The 23214-nt window shown below is 47.4% G+C and overlaps 1 long non-coding RNA gene across 1 annotated transcript in view; it reads left to right on the top strand.

Moving 5' to 3' along the window:
- The first annotated feature begins 719 nt into the window (after positions 1-719).
- Positions 720-23214, top strand: part of LOC115085418 — a 51828-nt gene continuing 29333 nt past the window's right edge. Inside the window, exons 1-3 of the long non-coding RNA XR_003854839.1 lie at positions 720-960; positions 6995-7111; positions 12154-12261. This is a non-coding gene — a long non-coding RNA (uncharacterized LOC115085418). The remainder of the gene's footprint in view (positions 961-6994; positions 7112-12153; positions 12262-23214) is intronic.

The raw sequence follows: 23214 nt of genomic DNA, 5'->3' as shown, positions 1-23214 counted from the left end.
ACACGCACACACACTCCCGCCCCCCCTCCAAGCACATCTCTGGCCCCCCCCACACTCTCATGCCCCCCTCTCCACCCCCTCCAAGCACATCTCTGGCCCCCCACACTCTCATGCCCCCCTCTCCACCCCCTCCAAGCACATCTCTGGCCCCCCACACTCTCATGCCCCTCTCTCCACCCCCTCCAAGCACATCTCTGGCCCCCCACACTCTCATGCCCCTCTCCAAGCACATCTCTGGCCCCCCACACTCTCATGCCCCTCTCTCCCCCCCCCTCCAAGCACATCTCTGGCCCCCCACACTCTCATGCCCCTCTCTCCACCCCCTCCAAGCACATCTCTGGCCCCCCACACTCTCATTCCCCCCTCCCAACATACTAATTCCTTCTCTCCTGATACATGACTGTAGCTGCACAGTCTGAAGATTCCTTTGCTGTTGCCCTCCAATGCCGTACTGCTAGCCTTCCCATTCCAGGTCTGCCGACAAAAATGTGCTCGTGAGGTATGTATCAATAAAGCTTGCAGCTCACTATTTGAATCCTGCTCTGATTGGCTTACTGCTGCAATATAGGGATAGGGTGTGCCTGCTATGGACAGGCTTCATCGCAGCAGCAGCCAATCACTGTAACATCAGAGCACAAGTCCCGCCCCACAAGCCCAAAAAACCTCGACTGGCAGAAAAAATAGCCCAATTAAAAGCAACCAGCGAATCGGAAAAAAAAACCCCGCGAATGACTAGGAAAAGAAGCCCAATCTCGCGGTAAATTAGCGAGGTTGTTAGAAGATGGCGGCACAAGAGGGAGCCGCTCCTATCCGGCTTACCCAGTTCGTCTTCTCTCTGGTTTTCTATGCTTCGGCTAGACAAGGATATAAATTCCCGTTCTCAAACTTATGTCTTCTCCCCTCTCATTTTATTTGTTCCTGACGGCCTTACGTGCTGAAAGGACTTGGGCCTCATTTAAGGTATGATTTTATTTTTCGTTTTAGGGTTGGTGGATATTAACTTAATGTATCAAACTTTTATTTGTATCAAACTGAATTATTTGTAAAAGAAAAAAGGATCCGGTATTGAAATAGTGTGTTTTACGTTTGGGGTGGCAAATGGTCTCTGTTCCCAAGTAGATATTTGCCAGATTTAAGTCCTTGAGCTGTAAACCAGCAATATGAAAACTCGGTGGGGGTCACTGGTTACCGAAATGAAGGCAGCAAAAGACTGAAACGGCCTGGCAGCGCTTGTTCAGAAGGATGCGATATGGGGACGGATGCAATACCCTGTGCGGCGGCTAGTGCATGGCTTGGCACGTGGCTGGACGCGCGCCATAACCCCCAATGCGGTATTGACTTATTTAGATGTTTATTTTCTGCTTTTTGGCACTTCAAATTGTACATCAAAGCGGACTTGTTACTGTGAGAAATTATACGTATTTCCCTATCCCAGCAGGGCTTACAATCTAATTTTGTACCTGAAGCAACGGAGGGTAAAGTAACTTGCCCAAGGTCACAAGGAGTGACAGTGGGATTTGAACCCTGGTTTTCCCTAGGTTGTAGCCTGCTGCTCTAACTACTAGCCCAAAACTTGCATCCAAATCGCTGTGTAGCTAATAGCGCTGATCACATGTAAATTCCATGTAGATGAGGCTATTAGCTAATAGGGATGTGAATCTTTTTTTGACGATTTAAAACAATCGTCAGATATATTTTAAATCGTCAAAAATCGTTAGAGCCGCGATACAATAACAATTCCCCCGATTTTATCGTCAAAAAATCGTAAATCGGGGGAGGGCGGGAAAACCGGCACACCAAAAAAACCCTAAAACCCACCCGAACCTTTAAAACAAATCCCCCCACCCTCCCGAACCCCCCCAAAACGTTTTAAATTACCTGGGGTCCAGTGTGGGGGGGGGCCCAGCACGATCTCCCGCTCTCTGGCCACGGCTGCATTAAGAGAAATGGCGCCGGTGGCCCTTTGCCCTTATCATATGACAGGGCAAAGGTAGCGCCGGCGCCATTTTGGTTCCTGGCTCCTGATGTCGCGTGCAGGAGATCGCTCCCGGACCCCCGCTGGACCCCAAGGGACTTTTGGCCAGCTTGGGGGGGCCTCCTGACCCCCACAAGACTTGCCAAAAGTCCAGCGGGGGTCCGGGAGGAACCTCCTGCACGCGGGCCGTATTGCCAATATTCAAAATGGCGCCAGCGCTACCTTCGACCCGCATGACATAGTGAGGGCTCTCAAGGCAGTTACGTGCCATGAATTCAAGCGTCGTGATGTCACGCCTTGAGCGCTGAAATCGCACAGGCGTACACTGGCGTGCATTCATTCATTGCCGGCGGGGGCTGCCGGAGGCCGCTTTCACCGCCAGCTCCCGCCGCCTGGATGAACGGGCGCCCGCCGGCTCCCGCCGCCTGGATGAACGGGCACCAGCCCGCCGGCTCCTGCCACTGCCTCGATGTCCGCACGCCTGCCCGTGTGGAGATGGGGGATTCGGAAAGTGACAGGTATTTATACCGCCGCTGCCTGGATCGAACGCGCGCCCGCCGGCTCCCGCCGCTGCCTGGATCGAACGGGAGCCCACCCGCCCGCCTGCTCCCGCCGCCGCCTGGATCGAACGCGCGCCCGCCGGTTCCCGCCAGTAAGTTTACTTTTTTTTTTACACTTTATTCCCTTTTGTTTTAATTTTCGCCCTGCGCCTTGCTTCGGGAGGGGGGGAACCATCCACTTCCTGGTACCTGTCATTTCAAATGTCAGTTGAAATGACAGGTACCAGCGCACCCAGGATACTGTATAGGCACTGTATTAAGCACCTATACAGTAAAATTGGTTGCGCGGGCCTAACGCTTCCCTAACGCTTCGCAGACGTGGCTTGCATTTGCAAGCAATTTACATAGAGTATCGAGCGGTATGTAAAGAGAACTGTGCGTGCGGGGAACGAGGGTGTGGGCGCACCCGGCACTGCCGCACTCTTTCTAACGCGGCCTTACAGTATCGACCTGATAATAAAGAATCGCAGTGTACCTTCCATCCCTGTCACCCTTACAGAATCCTAAAGAAGGTCATCTTCATGGCAGGAGGAATGTGATCTCCCCTTGCCAGCACTGCTGAGCTCTGCTGAATGATATTTGCTAGCAACAGGTGGAGGTGCTCAGTGGCACAGGTAGGAGGGAGATCACATCCCTTCTGCTGTGAAGAAGGAAGGCCCTCGTAAAGATTCTGGGGGTCAAGCGGTGTCTGATCTCCTAGGTAAGGTTTTTGGGGGGGTGATTGCAGTGGGATAGAAGGAATTTAGGCTCCAGATGGGGGAGGTGGTGCTGAATTTCACTTTTAGGTGGCCATTTTCAGCCAATGCTGTGTGTAAATCTAGGTGGCCAAATTTTCAGCTGATTTTTGACTGAAAATTCCCTTAAATCCTAAGCAGCCAAATTTGATATCCTAGATGAGACGCTCCACTTTTTCTGAAAATTGGCCTCTTTGCTCTTAACCTAATCCAGAAACTGTTGTGAATTATAGTTTAAGGTCAAAACAGTTGGTGCCACCTCAGGCCATAGTGTTGCAGTGGCACAGGAAATTTGTTTTCAAGCCCACAACAGGGGCTGGTAGGGCTCAGGTGTACTGTGGAGGTGACACATTGGAGCCCAGGAAGGAAGGTGGCTGCTACTATGGCAGTAATGCTGGGATTTTCTGCCAGCCTTGGAAGCTAGCAAGGGTAAAGGTATCTGGGCATGCCACCTGCAGTAGGGAGATAATGTAAACATGAACACATGGGATTTAAAAGCACATTTGAAAATGCAAAATCATGAGATCTACTTTAATTTCACCTTTTTGCTCATTTCTCTTCCCAAATGTTATCCCCTGTTTCTATAAGCTGCAGCACAGCTAAATGAAGCAGCATTGAAATGTTCTGGGTTTTGTAGTAATGCACTACTTCTGTGATACATTGTGTGTATCAGAATTATTGTATCATCATAATTGTGAAGATCTCTAGTGATATCAAGCCTGATGTGTACCTTGAACTTGCAATCTAAAAACTGAAAGCAGTTATTTCCACTGTTTTAGTGGTTTTGTTATGATTTATTAATCGATGTAAGAAGGAAATGCTGGTTGTGTAAAAAGATGCCACATTCTTTCATGATTCAATGGTACAAAAATTCAGAGAGAATAATTTTGCAATCCTCACAGAGGAAAATGTGTAAAGATTTAATTGGAAAGAAAGTGGAGGCTCATAATTCATTTCTTAGTTAAAATAAAACCATTATCAAACACTTCTGTTTTTCTTGTTTATATTTATTTGTAATGAACCATTTAAATACACCTTGGAGCAGTAATTGCTAAGGCATGCACAAACAAACTGGTTTTGTAGAACTATAAAAGTAAATTATTTTGCATGAGTTTTTGAATAGATCTCTGAAAACCAAAACATGTTTAAGAATTGATTTTTTGGACTTATTTACTGTGCTCTGAGGATTCCAGATGATGAATTGAGCAACTGAAGAATCTAACTCCTGCTTGATGTGTCTTCATAAATCATGTTCGGCAGCTGGGTGTCCTAATTCATATGATAAATTGCCCCTTTGCTTTGGGGAGATTATGGTCCAAGATTTGTCCAGTGGTCCTACCTGTGCTCACTGTTCTCTGTAGCTGGGGACCAAAGCTGGCAATTGTCTGCAATCTCTGCCCTTGCAGACTTTTTCCTGTCTCAGTTGAGTGGTCCCTGAGGTGCCACCATCTTGGTGAGATTTGTGACCTTGAATTGAACCTACAGGAAATGTGCCATTGTGCTTATACGGAGACCATACTTCCAAGCTGTGGTACATCTAACCTTTGACCGTAGCTCATCTTTCATTCCTGTCAAAGCCAGAGAGACAAAAACTAGCAATAGCTACTCATTAGAAGCATCATATCCCTGAAGAATCAATACCTTTGAGTGGAGAACATAGGTTGAGGATTGACTTTCTGCCACTTTGTGAGCAAAGCTTTTACACTATTCTCCATTTTAGACACAAATTAGTCTAAAGTTTATTTATTTTGTTTTTCAGATGGATGCTTACATATTGGACCTGTTTGATCATAAAGAAGCTAGTATCATTCAAGCACATTTGTCCGATTTAGTGATAGTTGGGCTCAGTTATTGCATAGCTGTGTGTGGCCCGAGGAAAATATCTCCAACTAAAGGTGGTCTTATTTCCAGCAAAGAGATGGAAAGGATACTCCAAGGTTTTTTTTTCTTTGACATTCCATAGGAGCCATCTATACCCATCACCAGCAATTTCTGTGCTGTAGCATTAAAGATCAGTAGTACTGGGCCTATGATTCCTGTACTTGCATGTAAGCAGGGTTTAATAGGTTACAATCACAGATCACACTAAGAAACCTTAAAATCATGGAATGAATGACTCTGAGCTATAATCGCAATCCAGTAAGTCCCACCTGTAGGTGAATCCCTAGCTCATGGACAGGGCTTGGGATCCACAGACTGGGATTTTTCAGCTCTTCTGTACTTCTGAGGGTCAGCTCTGGTTGAAGGAAGCTAAGCAATTTGTAAATTACTGTTTGAGAACATTATCCCCATCTCCCTTCTGCTTGAGGAAGAAGGGTTTCCCATGCTGCTTTTGAAGCACATTTTACCACATTCTAGTAGTACCTTTTGTAGTTCGGAATGCTTTGTAAACTGTTTTGTAGTCATACTAACAACTCTTGCCACAAACATGATGTGATGCTGTAGCAATATCTTCTTGATTGAATTTTAAGGTATTTGTTTTAGGCTGGCTTGCTGTCAGGGGAAGATCTGGGTTCTGTTCCCTGGCTGACGACACTGCTGAGACTTTGGGTCCATACTTAATCAGATTCAGGAAGGAATCGCATGATCTATGACCTCTGGCCAAGGACCGTGTGATGATTCTGTGGAACGGGGCAAGATTTAAAAATAGTGAAAAATAGTTCCAAACACTTGCAAATGAAGCCCAGAGAAGTAGGAGAAAACTGCTGTAACAAAAGACAAATTATAGTTTCCTGGCGTGTAGCCAGATGGACTCAGCACAAATGGGATAGTATCCCATTTGTGCTGAGTCCATCTGTCTACACTAAGGAAAAGGGGATTATCAGGTAGTAATCCCAACATTTTTGCTCTGATGTGGCATAAGATGTTTTAATTTTCTCGGGTTTGTTTTAGCTTCCATTTTTACATATGAATATCTGAAATACTGGCTGCTTTGCTGGTATAGCGTTGTATCCAGCTGATGTTTACTTGCTCTTTGCCCAACTACTTTAGAGACTTAAGAGACTTTAAAATCTGACATGGCAATAAAACTTTGGATAGGTCAAAACTGGTGCAATCCGGATATTCTTATGTGCTTCTAATTCTTTAAATTGGAGTTGCAGCCTCATGAAATAGCTCACTCGGCGGACTAGAATTGCACTCTGCCTGTGCTGGGCACCAGGATGCAGGTCTCTGGCTAGGCTGGGACTGTAGTCCAAGTATTTATTTCTTTTTAGAACTGTTTATTTAAAGTCACAACCAGAATACATAAGAGTGAGAAAAAACAAAACACTTTGGTAAGGTGAGAGATATTACAATGCACATTCTCCAATCAGTGTACAAAATACCCCCAGTCTAATATGGGTAAGAGTATCCCAAACTATGATCCAGACATTACACCACAATGACTCCATCGATATAACTGCCACATATATGGCCTCTGTTGGAAACAGGATGCTGGGCTTGATGGACCCTTCGTCTGACCCAGCATGGCAATTTCTTATGTTCTTATCTTGGTGGTTATGTTATGTAACATCTGCTAAAATAGATTTCCAGTGAACAAGCAATGGTTTGGTTTTCCAGTAATAGGCAATGATAATGCATGAGACATGTAAGATTTGTATCAACAGTTTCATGTAACAGTAAATGCCAAATCTCCCCATCTCCCTAACAAACAGGAGCTGTAAAAGGAACTGTCACACTAATTAATTATTTCTTCTGTTATTTTCTTAACTTCTCCTCAAAAGGTCTGGACCAACCAGCAATCCCACCACATGTGAAAATAGGATGCTGCAATACCACCCCCCTCCAGCACAATGAACTCTTAATTACTAAATTGGGAGAAGAACATCAGATATCAATAGGTAAGATGAAAAGTTTAAACATCAGTTCCCTCACCTTATCACACCTTGATAATTTGAGTATTCTGTCAAATATCTCATCAATAATCCTCATCTAAATTTGAGAGCGCTAGATTCTAATGCTGTATCAGGGTCACAAATACCATATAACAGGTTTTATATATGTGTGTGTAAATAAACTTGGGATATCATCTTCATATGGAATTTACATTGTGTGAGAAGTGTTTTCAATCCTGTGCGAGGACTTAACCCCCGCTTCTGCTCTTGGAAATTTCAACACATCTTCTTTTAACTGCAAATAGACATGAATTTAGTTGGGGATCCCAAAATCTGCTCGGAGATCTCGAAATATTTTAAATTCTTCTCCCTGCTATGTTTGGTACAAAGTTCTTAGTTCCTTTTCATATCAAACTTTCATATCCACTGACCGTATCTTTCGATAAGGATGAAATAGGTAGTATAGCTTCAACATTTATTTCTAGGAGTTTGTTTGCTAGTTTCCATATCTTCAGTTTTCCTAGCGTGTAGCCAGATGGACTCAGGAACAGTGGGTTATGTGCTCTTCTGCTAGCAGATGGGAGACTGAGTCAGATTTCAAAGCTGATGTCACCCTAGATATACCCCTGCAGTGACCTCAGCTCCTCAGTATCTCTCTATCTCCTATCAGATGCGGACACTATCCCACACACTAGCACAGTGTTAGGAAATTTACAGCAAGAAGCCAAAACTTACCTTAAAAGATGGAGCCCCGCTCTCCTGCGGTGATACCTAAGGGTCCCTTCCCCAGTTGAGAATTCCTGAGGTGATTTTTGATCTCTCAGACATGCCTTGGTCCAGTAGCCGGTAACCCCGGCGTGTACTTAGCCTCTAGAGCTGCTGAAAGGCAGCGGGTGCACATCCGAGCACGGCGGTGAAGGTAAAGCCCTCACCCCCCGCAGCTGGAGACCGTTCCGACGCGAGATCTGTAAGGGCCGGGACCAGGTAAGCAGAAAACTTTAAAGTCTCCGGTCTTTGGGGCTCGGACTGCCGTATTGATTTCGAATTCCACCCGAGGTAAAAAGGGAGCACCGATCGGGTTGAGCAGCCTTGGTTGGGCTAGGCCCTGGTCTGGTGCAGGGGATCTGGACACATGGAGACTCTCGGGGGGGGTGCCATCTTATGTGCGGGGGCGTCGGCGCCATCTTCCCTTTTTGACTGGCGGGGCAGGCCAGACGGTCATTGCGCCCAACTTGTGCGCCTTCAACAAGCCGTGCGCACAACTACACGTGTGCATTGTGCTCACGTATAACTGCGTGCATATTGAAGCACAATACGTGTGCGCCTAGACTTAGAGGCAATGGCACCGGCATCCAAGAAGCCCAGAAGGCACTCTTTGCACAGTCTGCCACATCGGAGCTGCACTGCCTGAACTGGAGTCCTGCCTGTGTAGTCATTACGAAGAAGCCCAGAGGGGACCAAAGCCTGGTCCCTCATTGTCTGAGGATGGGTCCAGAACTACTACATACGATAGCACCCCGGATCTATGCAACTCTGTAATGGCATCTCCACAAGAGGGCACCTCAGGGGCCTCTACTCAGATTCCCCCTGGGACTAATATGGACCCAGGGACCTTTTCCTGGTTAGAATTTTTCCAGGGGCTGCAAGCCTTCGTTCAGGCACAATCAGCTCTGGCTGCGACCCAGGTTCAACCCCTGCCGGAAGCACAAGATCCTCCTGGCCCTGCTTGGATCCCTCGAGACATGCCTCGCCTAACCAAGAATTTCCTTGACAGGGATCGGGATACCTCAGATGATGAAGGTGGCTCTCTGGAAGGCGAAATCTCTCCAGGCCTTGAACCGTACAGAACCATGCTTTGCTTCTTCCACAGGGACGAATTACAAGCACTTGTTTCCCCAGACTCTGAAGACTGGGGATCCCAGGCCCAGATCCTATGGCGGAACAAAAGAAGAACCCCATCTTGGTGTCCCTTCGTAAGGCCTCATGCTACTTCCCAATGATGGAAGCCATCAAGGAGCTGATTGACTTGGAGTGGGATGCCCTGGAGGCCAGCTTTAAAGGAGGTCTGGCTTTGGAAGCCTTGTACCCTCTGGAACCAGCGAACAAAGGAACGCCTGTGTTTCCCGAAAGTGGACGCCATGGTCTGTGCCGTCTCAAAACGAGCAACCATCCCTGTTGAGGGAGGGGCTGCATTGCAGGATACTCAGCATAGACTATTAGAATCCTTCCTTAAGCAGGCCTTTGACACTACAGATTGCTTCCTGCTACGTACTGGTGGCACGTTCCTGCTTGCTCCTCTTGAGAGAGGGAAATAACTCCGGAACGTATACCGGTTAAACGATTGAACCAGCAGCAGCTTTCCTGATGGATGCAGGCTCAGATCTGGGGTATACCTTAGTCAGAGGAGTAGGCTCGGTAGTGGCAGCCAGAAGACAGTTATGGTTGCAGAATTGGTCTGCTGACGCCACCTCTAAAGCACATCTCACAAGAATGCCCTTTAAAGGATCTCTCTTATTCGGAAGCAAATTGGAGAAGTTAGCCAGCAAGTGGGGCGAATCTCCAGTGCCTCAGCTACTGGAGGACAGCGCCTCTCTCCCAGAAGAACCAGGGGCAGAGGCTCTCAACGCTTTTCGACCCTACAGGAACTCGCAGTTCCAGGCACCTTGTCCCTCAGGAAGGTCCCAGCCCTTTGGGAACCAACAGACCAAGAGAGGAACCGGCCCGGGGGCATGCTTTAGCCGTGCTCCCTAATAAGAATGGGCCGACACACCCCCCCCCCCCCATCCACAGGAAGAGGAAATAGGGGGTCGACTCTCCCTCTTCTACCAACAATGGGTCGAGATCACGTCTGACAAATGGGTTCTAAACATCATCCGAGTAGGTTCTCTGGAGTTCTGCAGCATCCCTCGGGACAAATTTGATATCACCCTGCCACTCCCTCACCAAGAGACTGGCAGTGGAAGCCAATCTGACAAGACTACTCAGTCTGAAGGCAATAACACCACTGGTTCCTACGCCCCAACAAAATACAGGGCTTTATTCCATCTATTTTATCATCCCCAAGAAAGAATTATCATTCTGACCCATCTTGGATCCCATGAACGTCAACCGTCATCTACGGATACTACACTTCCGCATGAAGATTCTACGCTCTGTAATAATAGCAGTACAACCAGAAGAGTACCTATCCCCCGCCTACCTTCACATTCCAGTCCAGTCCATCAAGATCACCAGTGTTTTCTATGCTTTGCGGTACTGGGACACCATTACCAGTTCCGAGCACTACCCTTCGGACTAGCAACCGCCCTCAGAACATTCTTCAAAATTATGGTGATCATTGCGGCAACACTGAGGAAGGAAGGGATCTTGATACACCCTTACTTGGACTTGGCTGATCAGGGCGAAGTCTTCGGAAGAAAGTCGACAGGTGACCAGCAGAGTCATGAACCTACTGCAGGAACTCGGTTGGGTCGTGAACACGACCAAGAGCAGTCTACAGCCCTCTCAGTCTCTAGAGTACCTGGGGGCCTGTTTCAACACCAAAAGAACAAGGTCTTCCTCCCTCCCCTGAGGAGGAGGAAGCTGATGAAACAATTAAGATGATTGATGACCAGTACACGTCTCAAGGTATGGGACTATCTTCAAGTCCTTGGGCTCATGGCATCAACCCTGGAGGTCGTTCCGTGGTCAAGAGCTCACATGCGACCTCTCAGGTGCTCCTTACTATCATACTGGAACCCACTGTCCCAGGATTACTCAATCCGCTTCCAACTCCCAGCAGAACATAAGAAAATGCCATACTGGGTCAGACCAAGGGTCCATCAAGCCCAGCATCCTGTTTCCAACAGTGGCCAATCCAGGCCATAAGAACCTGGCAAGTACCCAAAAACTAAGTCTATTCCATGTAACCATTGCTAATGGCAGTGGCTATTCTCTAAGTGAACTTAATAGTACTAACAAAAAAAACAGATTATTTCAAAACAGCGGATGAATGGAATATCCAATAATTAAAAACTCATCAAAAATTTCTAGATACCAATAAAATATTTCAAAATAGCAGACACAAAGACCCAGTAATGAAAAATGATACAAACAATTTTTTGCTCTGCATACTTGGGAACGTTTGATATCCAGGTGCCCTGAGATTGTTTTGAATTAGCAGGAGGAAGGATGGTTTGCTTGCAGCTTTCTAGCTCTTTCGCTCAATCGCTCATACATACACGTGCTTTTTCTCTCTCACTTATGTAGGCTCTTAATTACACATTTACACACATGCTGTATCTTTTCAGGCTTTCAATCACACATACTTGCTGACTTTTTCTCACATACATGCGCTCTCTCTCTCTTTCTCTCATTTACACACGGGCTCTCAGTCACATACTCGCATGCTCCCTCACCTAAACCAGCTCTGTCACACACATACTCTAGTCTTTCACATGTACAGGCTCTCACTCATTCTCATACATACATACACACACACTTGCTCATTCACTCACTCTGCCCCCTCCCCCGAACTAGTGGCAGCAGCAGCTTCCTCCACTTCTAACCCTAAAGGCAGCAGCAACCTACTTCATTTTCAGCCCTCGTGGAGGAGTCCCATCGGCTGCGGGGGTTGACGACGTTCTTTGTTTTTCTCCAAGCCGCGCAGCTGATTCCTCAGGCTGCGCCTCTCTTCTTTTCTTTGGGCCGACACTGCCTGCACTAGCATGGTCTCTTCTTCCAGCTCACGCACCTGCTGCTCACCATTTCCTCTTCTGGGCCGCGGGGTGGGGTGGGAAGAAGAGAGCATGCTGGTGCTGCTGACTCCAGCTGTCCTGCTGCTTTCCGTCTGGGCTATCAGCATTTTAAGCCCGGGCGGAGGACTTATTTTGCTCAGGAGGGGAGCAGCTGGGTCAGTGGGGGAACGGGAAGTGTGGCGACACACCTGTGGTGTTGGCGACACACCGGTTGAGAACCACTGTTCTAGGGAGTTGCAGCATAGTAAGTTTAATACATGGACTCTGTGCAGAAAGATGATTCCAAGTATTTTTGTCTCCTGTCAATTGTAGCTCATTGGTGCCGTAAAGCTGAAATTGGTATTGGGTGAAGTTGGATATTAAAATCATGAATGTTCAAACTGAGTCCAAGCGAGGATTGCCACTCCCTGCGAAGTACAGGTAGAGATTTTGTGGACATTGTATAGCAAGCATCTTTTCTGTGCCAACCTGCTCAGTTATCACACACTTCTTTATAAAAGACATTTCCTGAAATCCCTTTTTCTTCTGGGGTATTGCCATATAACAGAAACTTTATATCAAGTTTCCTGTTCAGCAAATAATAATTGGGCTACACGGATTTAAAGGGGGTTTTTTTGTGGTTTTTTTTTTTTTTTTTTAACCCAGCTGCTTTTTGTACTTTTGAGACCTGGGATCTGGTATCATGGGCCTTAATTTGCAAGTATCTGGTGTTCTACCCCACCCCTAAAGCACACACACTATTTAGCCATTCAGTGACAGCTTTGCATGCATGGACCTTGTGTCTGGCCAGTAGGTGTTATCTTTGAACGATGAATGAGCTGCCCCTCTCCCACTTCCTGCTTCAGAGGCTATGAATGCTGCCTCCACAGCATCCCCAGTCCAGGAGCTGAACCTGTCTCTTCCATACAGCAGTACACAGCATTACCTCTTGGTTTTCTTTTTTTTAAGATACCTTTTTAATATGTCCTCCATTTGGGCAATTGTGGCTCCCTTACTGGACATAAGTATTAGAAGGAAGACCCATTTGAGGGACAGACAACAAAAGATCATCTGAGCAGCTTGGCTCTTGATTTAATGTAGAGCACTGGAATCTAAGCAATGAATCACTCAGGTAGCCCAAAGTATTTTAAAGTAGCAAATAAGTATGGCTAAAGTACCTTATTGAAGGCTCTATCAGCATCCAAGGATATCTCCATCCGGGATAGGCCCATTGTGCCTGCTGTCTGCAGAATGTGAAAAAGGCTTAGTGTATTTGTTGTGAACAACCTTCCCTTAAATCCAGTTTGATCCTTTTGTACCAGTATCGGCATGCACTTTTCCATGTGTATTTGCAAGCTTTTTGCTACTATCTTTATATCTGAATTTATTAAAGAAATTTGAAGTTTGAATTTTAGGCAGTTTGAGAGAATCAAGAAAGGACCCAACTGCTGTTAAATATATTTGGTCAGATGCAGAGTATAACGCAGCAAAATGCTGATCAAATACCTGCTCAATTTCCTCAAGTGTTCATCCTGCCTCTGCCATCTCTGATAGAAGCTATAATAGCGCATCCCATCCGCTTCTTAACTGCCCTCGCCAAAAAGGCTCCAGCCTTATTCCCATACTCATAATATTTTAACCATGTAAATTTATTGGCCCTCTCAATTTTCCCAATCTCAAGAGTCAAGCTCAGCTCAAACCTTTTCCAGCTCTCTCAGGGTTTTTGGCAAACAATTTTGCTTATGTTTGGCTTCCAATTCCTTAATTTTATCCTCCAAAAGTTCCTGCAATGCCGTATGCATTTTATGCAAACTGCCAGAATATTCAGTTATTTGCCCCCTCAAGCATACTTTCAGAGCTTCCCATCTCAGTATGGGATCGGACTCCACTTCAGGATGAAATTCCACATACTCAGCAATGACACCTGCAATCAGCTCTTTAAATATCTTGCCTCCTAGCAAGAAAGTATTCAAAATTCACATACAAACATGAATGAATCCCAGCCAGATCTTTGGAGAGCCAAATGGGATATGAACAGAGAAGAGAGCAGGGCAAAATATCCACTTTACTGACTAATGTATTCTGGTCAGCTGTACACACATTCTCACAGGACAAGCAAGATGGTAGTCCTCACATATGGGTGACATCAGGATGGAGCCCAATCACGGAAAACTTCTGTCAAAGTTTCCAGAACTTTGACTGGCCCCTACTGGGCATGGCACTAACCCTGCAGCCAGCAGGGGTCCCCCTTCAGTCTTCTTTTTTTCTGCGCAGCAGTAGCCTTGCAGTAAAGGAGCTCTGAAGAGATTCCTGACAGGAATTTTCCTCACGGAATTACTAAAAAAAACCCCCAAAAAACCTTAAAGTTAGTGGAGACTGACCGCAGTGTGTTCCTGCTGGTCAGGGTCTCTTGCCTCCCGGGGGGTTGCCAGGTCCTGAGGGGACCATCCCTCCCGGTTACAGAGGCACAGGGTGTTGGGGGTTGAGGACCCGTTTTCTGATCCACCCTACCACTGAAGGTGATAGTGGGGAGCCCGGCTCACTCCTCCAAGTGGCTTCAGGACCCATGGCGGCTGGACAGGTACCTTTAAAAAAAAAAAAAAAAAAAAATTTCTTCTCCCCTTGCCCTTCCGTTTGGAGGGTGGGGGGTACTTTGGCATTTTTTCGCCACGTTTTTGGGGAGTTAGGGAGTGCATTTGTTGGCCAACCCGACCATGCCGAGACCGGCCGCGTGTCGGGCCTGCGGCGCAAGCGCGCCTATCGCGTGATGGGCTTTGTGCTTCTGGAGACGAATGGGCCCTCCGTACCACAGAAACGAGTAGTCCTGCAGGTGCAAACACTCATGGGAACATTTGGGAAGCTGCCTGCCGCGATTTCTAGCCCGTTCCCGGCAAGCGCGGGAACTGGCGCCATTTTGGACCCCTCGGGGTCGGCGCTTCCGGGGGCGGCCGCCATTTTGTCCTCTGCGGGGGACGCGACAGCACAGGCAGCCCCAGGGGAGGAGAGGACCTTCCCCCGAGTTTGTCACCTCAACATGGAGCTCCCGAGGGGCAGACCGGCACCGAGGGTCGCGTTAAATGTTCAGGATCCGGCTGCTAGGGTGACAGACGATACTTCTTCGGAGTCTTCTTTTATGTCTGATTTTGTTCTGCTCATGCATAAGGCCTCCTAAGAGAAGACTCCCTCCACTGGAATCTCAGCCTATTCCTTCAAAGCGGACTCGGGGCCCTCCTAATGCAGGGGCCCTGCCCGACCGCAGACCCTAAGGACCCCGGTACCTGACCCTGAGCCTCCGAATCAGAGGACCCGGACGAGCAGGAGTTGCCTTCTCAACCTCCACAGGGGGTGGAGGGGGACACCGAAACTCCTCAGGGCGGACAGGGATGACCCAAAGGTGGTCCGCCTGTTTCGCAGGGATGAGTTGGGACCTCTCATCCCAGCTATTTTGGGGGAACTAGGGATTCAGCTGCCTCAGGTAGAGTTGCGTCTAGGAACTACAGACCCAGTGGTTCTAGGCTTAGGAGGGCCGCCTTCGTCTTTTCCCTTTCATTTTTCAGCCACAGATTTACTGTTTAAGGAGTGGGACACTCCGGATTTGGGTCTTAAGGTGACAAAGGCAATGGACAAGTTGTACCCCTTGCCCGAGGTGGCTTTGGAGCTTTTACGGGTTCTTACGGTGGATTCTGCGGTGGCGGTGGTCACGAAGAAGACCACTATCCCGGTTACGGGGGGCACGGCCCTTAAGGACCTACAAGATCGTAAGCTGGAAGTTCAGCTTAAAGATTTTTGAAGTGTCTGCCCTAGGGAAATGGCAGTGATGTGTAGCAATTTTTCATTGAGGGCCAGTCTACGCTGGGTACAGCAACTACTAGCCAATGAGTCGTTGTCCCAGGAGGAAGCTCTTCAGGCGGGTCACCTGGAAGCGGTCATTGCCTACAGCACTGACACTTTTTACGATTTGCTGCGCACATCGGCCGGGTCTATGGTTTCGGCAGTGTACACCTGCTGGCTGTTGTGGTTGCGCCACTGGGCAGCGGATGTCTCTTCCAAGGCGTGCCTGGGGTCCCTGCCATTCAAGGGTAAGCTGTTTGGTAAGGAGCTAGAGGACCTGATTCAGTCCTTGGGGGCGAGAATAAGGTTCATCGGCTGCCGGAGGATAAGCCGAAGTCGAGAGGAACTTTTTTTCTGCTAGGAATCGGTTTCGCGGGGGTCGGAGGTCCCGGACTTCTCATGGATCGGGTTCTTCATTTCGTCACAATGCCAGCAGGCAGCAGTCCTACACTTCGTCCTTTCGAGGCAGGCGTTACGGAAGACCTGGTTCCGGACAGAGTGTACCAAGTGGAAAGCCTTCACAATGATGGGCGGCCAGTGGTGGGAGGCAGATTGACTCTGTACTTCGAGGAGTGGGCCAAAATCAGGTCAGACCAGTAGGTCCTTTCGGTGATAAAACACGGTTACGCGTTAGATTTTGCACGCAGGGCCCCGTCAGCGGTTTCTAGTTTCTCCCTGTGGTCAAGACCCAAAATGCGCAGTGATATGAGGAACAATACAACAGCTTTTTGCCCTCGGGGCCATCGTGCCGGTGCCGCCGGGGGAGGTCTGGCAGGGCCGATACTCCATTTATTTTCTGGTACCCAAGAAGGAAGGAACGTTTCGTCCTATTCTCGATCTCAAGCAGGTCAACAGATGTCTCTGGATTCCTCGCTTCCGAATGGAAACTCTGCTGTCCGTCATCTCGTTGGTGCGGCAGGGGGAGTTTCTGGCCTCTCTAAGAAAACTAAGTTCTCCCACAGCTGAGGTACAAAACTGTAGCTACAAAAAAAGAACTGGTAGATATTAAGTGTTAAGATTCCAAAAATATTTACCATTTCACCCCCCAGCTGCAGAAGCTGGTGATGCTTAGCTACTCTTTGTCGATGAAGGAGCAATACCCTGGTCCCCACCATTACTGCCTGCCTGCCATGTTCCACTGTTAGTTCTGCTCCAAAAGTGAAGGCCATTGCATAGCATATCTGAACACAGCTCTTCATAAAGGCCCACACCTGTCTAGTTTTCTAGCGCAGTAATTCCCCCATTTGGGCAAAAGCAAACATACGATTGGCGACTTCCAAGGCATGTTTCAAACCAAATGATGGGCTGTTGTAACCTGCTTCAGCGATGCTGGCCCAAACTTGAAAAAACGACTCCCACGTGATGCATGAGGAAGGTTCAACAGAAATCCTAACCACAAAACAAAAAAAATTGCCTCTCAGACTTCCAGCTCCCAGCAACATTTAAGTGTAACAGCCATTCTCACTTACCATGGTATTCTCGTCCTCTTCAGATGATCAACTGAAAGACTCGCTCTGAAGTCCCACAAGCCAGTGACTTCTTGATATCTGAGATCAATTTTTTGATGGTTTTCACATCAGGACAGATGATGGCTTTGCATTCGTAGCTTGGCAGGGTACATCTGTGCATACCATATATACTTGGAATATAATTCTTTTTTAACTTTTACGAACTCCTGACACTTCTGCAATTTTGCAGAAAAATCTTGAAAAACATGATTCTATAGCAAAGATATTATATATCTCTCTTGCCATCTTCAGCAATCGCTGTTTATCAGCAAAGTCTCTGACCAAGTCCATAATCTCGGCATCTTTTTAGACCCAAAATTAAATCTCTCCAACTATATCAAATCCATTAAATATTCGTTTTACAACTTCGATTACTCAAACACATCAAACCATTACTTAATCCATCTCTTCCATACAGTTCTTCAATCCCTGATTCTAATGGGGCTGGACTACAGTAACTCTCTCTACTTAGCGCTACCCCAAACTGCTTTATGCCCCCTCCAACTCGCACAAAACGCTGCAGCATGGCTTCTTTCCAATTATAAACTACACAACCACATATCTCCAGCTCTTTTTCATCTACACTGGCTTCCAATCAGATGGCGTATTCAATACATACCCTAACAATAATACACAATCTTATTTATAATAACCACAATTCATGGCTATCTGCTACTTTATATCTTTACACCCCTTGCAGAAACCTCAGGATTTGCAGTAGAAGTTGATTTTTTGACCTTTCTCCAAAGTCAACCAGACTGAACATGACACGGAGCGTGCCTTCTCAATTGCAGGCCCAATTTTATGGAACACCTTACCTCCTGGCCTTAGATTACTCTCCAACACTAAAGAATTCAAGAAAGCACTGAAACACCATCTCTTCAGACTAGCTTTCCCAGATCTTTGTGATTTGTCTACCGCTGAAGACTAGTCTATTTTATTATGAGTTTTTGTTGTATTTTAATTTGTTTATATTTTAATTTACTTTTAACAATTATGTATGTTCCTTTGTAACCTGCCCTGAACATTGGAGGGTGCAGAATTTAAATATTTTTAAATAAATCATGCGCACTCAAGATAATGCATGGCCAATGCCATCCACAGGCATTGGTGCCAGAGCGCAGTGCGCCCTATATTTTAATAATGCATGTTGTATTCACACACAGGGCATCCTGCAGCTATTTTGCAAAAACTGTATTTTAAATTTTTTTTATATATTACTTAAGCAAACATAATGTAGAAAGCGGTTTTCAAACATACAGCATTTAAATGAGACTGACATAAAATTAACGAAAAATGCAGTTAACTAGTTATCACTGAAAAATTAACCCTAAATCATTTTAAAAGCTTCCTGAAATAAGCCTTTTAATTGCTTCAGATATATTTTCATATCTGCAATTGTGTAACTCTTTAAGTAGTGCATTCCACATAATTTGTCCAGTAATAAAGAATGCACGAGACAAAGTTCTTACCAGTCGGATTTTTATAACGAAGGGACAGACAAGAAAAGATCATCTGCAGATTATACATTTTTAGAAGGCTGATTATGAAGATAAGAGACGTGTTAAATATAAAGGAGCAACTGATGGATGGATGTATGTCAGTTCTTTCCAGCAGACCCAAACTGCAGATATTGTTGCCGCATAATCAGTTCTGTAAATCGACTGACATCTCAAGGGCTGAGTCTTGAGTTCTGCCTATTTTTGTCAAGCTTAGCTTGAATGCCTGTCGGCAAGTCTTCCAGATCTGATACCAGAGGTTCCATATCATCAAGCCTACAAGTATTGTCTTTCACTGCCTCCAGAGTTGGGCAACCTTCTCCACAATAATTCTTAAACAAGTATCTAACTTCTTAGTAATTTTTTGCTGCAAAGGCTTCCAGTACTTCAGATATTTAGTGTCTCCCAGCATTTCAGGCTCTGAAGTCTCCACTTCCTCCTCTGGGTTGGGATCAGGGGCCTGCTCCTCATGGTCGTCAACCTTTTTTTTTTTTTGGGATAATCCTCTTGGTCTTAGACCCTTCAATCCACTCACATCTCTGGTATAGAATGTTTTGTGTTGTCTTTAAATAGACAGACATATCTGGTCTGGAGATTGATGAACACTGCAAAGCTGAATCTCAGTGGGAGTTCAGCTTCATGACACGCAACAGCTCACAGCATAACTGAAAGTCCCCTTTTCCATTTTTTTGAAGGATGTTCTATTTAGCTATTATAGCCTCTCACCTTTTAACTAGTCGTTTAGACTTCCTTCCATGTTTTTCTAATGCATGGAATTCATCTGGTCTGGGCTTCCAAGATTAGCATTTTTAAACGACATCCATGCCTGATCTAAACTTTTAACCTTTGCAGTTATTCCTTTCAGTTTTTTTCCTAACCATTTTCCTCATTTTATCATAATCACCTTTTTGAAAGTTAAATGCTGTTGCAGTAGATAGACCATATACACAATTGAAATATTAAGAAAGAAAATGCATCATAAATATGGTGTATCTAATTAAACCTCAAAACTTGAGGGAGGGAAAAAAGGGAGGATAAATACAAGAAAGGCATTAACAGATCTGTTAACACTCACTCACATTGGAAAGCCTAACTAAGAGGGGACTTCTAATCATTCTGTCCATCTTTTTGCTTTGACTGAGACCTAGCTTTTTCCTAAAGACCCTGCTTTAGTTGTTGCTCTTGCTTGATAGGCTGCACTGGTGGTGTTGGACTGCTCATAAGAACATAAGAAATTGCCATGCTGGGTCAGACCAAGGGTCCATCAAGCCTAGGATCCTGTTTCCAACAGAGGCCAAACCAGGCCACAAGAACCTGGCAATTATCCAAACACTAAGAAGATCCCATGCTACTGATGCAATTAATAGCAGTGGCTATTCCCTAAGTCAACTTGATTAATAGCCGTTCCCTGTACGTACCAGGATCAGTCCAGACTGCTGGGTTATGCCTCCCGTCCAGCAGATGGAGTCAGAGAGAAACTGAAAAGGCACCACTGATATACCCTGGTGCGCCCCCTGCGATCCTTCAGTATATCTCTGACTCCAGCAGATGAGAGAGCATAACCTTGCGGTCCTGATCTCCTGTAAATTGAATTGTGAAGGGGTTTCCCTATCAGGTTTGATTAGTATATAGGAGAAATCCTGTGACTGGATCAAGGTAATATTTTGTACCTAATGAGGTACTGCTAATTTGGTATTGCTAATAGGAGCCGTAGCAGGCAAAGCAGGGCACTGCCCTACAGCCTTTTCCCGGGGTTTCTTTCAGCCCTACCCAGTGAGAGGAGGGGAGAATTAATCGGTGGGCCGGTCACTCTCCCTTTCCGACTCCTGAGAAGTTTAATTCCTCGGAGAAAAAGTTTAGCCGGGTGCACTACACCCCCTACCGGCTCCAATAATAAATTGTTTGTGAGGTAATTTACTTAGCTGCCGGTGGCAGCGCTCTCAATTAAAAAAAAAAAAAAACCAAAAAAACGAGGTAATTTGGTCCCAGCCTGCTGTACTCACTGTGGTCTTCGGAAGGGGTGGCTTGTCACCCAGCCATTGTTCGCGCCGTTTTTCGCGCCGTTTTTGGATTTTCTTAAAAAAAAAAAAAAATGCCCCGAGGAACTGTTTGTGCGGCGTGTGGGGATCACGGCCGCCGGCTCTCCCGCGAGGGCCTTTGCTCCCGGGGGTGAGGGCTCCTCGCGGGGGCCAGCCGCGGCCGGGGGCTCCCCTTCCCCTCGGACTGGTGCACGGGCAGCGTCGGGCAGTCCTCGCTGCCGATTCCGGGGGCGGCGGCCATTTTGGAAAATTCGGTGGCCATTTTAAATGAGCTCGAGGGCGACGCGATTTCCTCCGAAGAAGGGGAGGACCTCCCCCCTCTGTCCCCGCCGGACCTTAGCCCCCGCGGGCCAGATTTGCCACCTGGGGGAGCAAAAGGAGGTTCCTTGAAAAGACCTCATCCCTTTACCTCACAATTTGTTCTTTTGCTCCATAAGGCGTATATGGAAGCCGAAACGGAATGGGATCAGGGTAATCCTGGCCCAGCTAAACAGGGAAGAGTTTCTACAGGTCTCTTTGGATTGGGAGATCCAGCTCCGGCTCCTCCTAAACCCCCGCAGCAGGCTTCTCCGGCTCCCCCTCCAAAACCACAGCCTGCAGCTCCGGTTCCCCTTTCACAGGCTCCGTCCCCTCCGGATCCTGATACGGACGTGGGGGGTATGGACCCTGTTGACCCGGTTGAGGGGGATGATCCTCAGATTCTCCGGTTATTTCATAAGGAGGAATTGGATCCGTTGATTACTCATGTCCTTAGGGAACTAAAGATTCCAATACCCCAGATAGACTCAAATGCCCAGCCAGGGGATTTTGAATTGGATGGGCTCCGCACTCCCGCGCATGCTTTTCCTTTTCACAATAAACTGTTTCAGCTTGTGTCCCGGGAATGGGATAATCCGGAGGCAACTCTTAGTCAGCCGGGCTATGGATAAGCTTTACCCTCCCTACTGAATCCTTGGAGCTCCTTAGGGTGCCAAGGGTGGATTCGGCGGTCACTGCCATGGCAAAACATACCACCATTCCCGTAACAGGGGGTACGGCCCTTAGGGATCTTCAAGATCGGAAGTTGGAGACGTTGCTTAAACGCATCTTTGAGGTGTCAGCCTTGGGAGTACGGGCGGCAGTTTGCAGTTGCATGGTACAAAGGGCTACCCTTCGCTGGGTACAACAGATGTTGACATCTCAGGATCTGCCTCCGGATGAAGCAGAGCAGGCAAACCGCATAGAATCTGCGGTGGCTTACGCCGCAGATGCCTTCTATGACCTCCTCCGCACTTCGGCCCGGTCTATGTCTTCGGCAGTGTCGGCTCGGAGGTTACTCTGGCTGCGTCACTGGGCAGCAGATTCTTCCTCCAAGGCCCAACTCGGTTCCTTTCCCTTTCGGGGAAAACTGTTATTTGGCACCGAGTTAGAAGACCTTATCCGGTCTTTGGGGGAGAATAAGGTGTTCAAGTTACCAGAGGACAGGCCTAGATTTTTTCGCCCTTCGGGTACTTTTCGCGGACGATTTCGCGGGCAGCGACGTTTTCGATCGGGGAGGGGCTCCTCCTTTGCTACAAGGCAGCCATCTACGCGCTCCCAGTCATGGACTCCTTCCTTTCGTGGTAGAAGGCCGGCCCGCGCAGGGGCGTCTCATACCTTCGCCACCTCTAAAGCGGCTCAATGAAGGGACGCCGGTCCATTCCTCCGTCCCGGAGGTCGGAGGACGACTCTCTTACTTTCGGGAGGAATGGGCCACAATTACCACGGACCAATGGGTCCTCGACATTATCTCTCACGGATACGCCTTAGATTTTGCAAAACCCCTGCGCGATTTGTTTCTAATCTCTCCCAGCGGTTCTCTAGTAAAGCAACAACGAATTGCTCAGACCCTGGAGCGGTTACAGGAGCTGGGAGCGATAGTGCCAGTGCCGCCCGCCGAACAGCGCACAGGCCGTTATTCCATCTATTTCATCGTTCCCAAAAAGAAGGGCACGTTCCGGCCGATTCTGGATCTCAAGCGGGTCAACAGGGCTTTGCGCATACCGCGGTTTCGGATGGAGACCCTGCGCTCGGTCATCGCCGCAGTACACAAAGGCGAGTATTTGGCTTCCTTAGATCTCATGGAGGCTTACTTGCACATAGGAATCCAAGAGTTCCATCAAAGATTTCTGCGCTTTATGGTCCTGGGATCTCATTTCCAGTTCTGCGCTCTTCCGTTCGGTCTGGCGACAGCTCCGAGAGTGTTCACCAAGGTAATGGTGGTCGTGGCGGCGAGTCTTCGGAGAGACGGAGTGTTGGTACACCCTTATTTGGACGACTGGCTCATTCGGGCGAAATCGCACCGTCTCTGCGAGGACGCAATTCAGGCAGTTCTCCATCGCCTCCACTCCTTGGGGTGGGTAGTCAATTACCCCAAGAGCCATCTGATCCCCTCCCAGAATTTGGAATTTCTGGGCGCCTCGTTCGATACCGAAGTGGGGAAGGTTTTCCTGCCACGGGCAAGGATGGAGCGGCTGATGGCGCACGTTCGCCGTCTCC

This window comes from Rhinatrema bivittatum, chromosome 2 (genome assembly GCF_901001135.1).
Source record: "Rhinatrema bivittatum chromosome 2, aRhiBiv1.1, whole genome shotgun sequence".
NCBI lineage: Eukaryota > Metazoa > Chordata > Amphibia > Gymnophiona > Rhinatrematidae > Rhinatrema > Rhinatrema bivittatum.
This window is presented reverse-complemented; position numbering and strand designations above follow the sequence as displayed.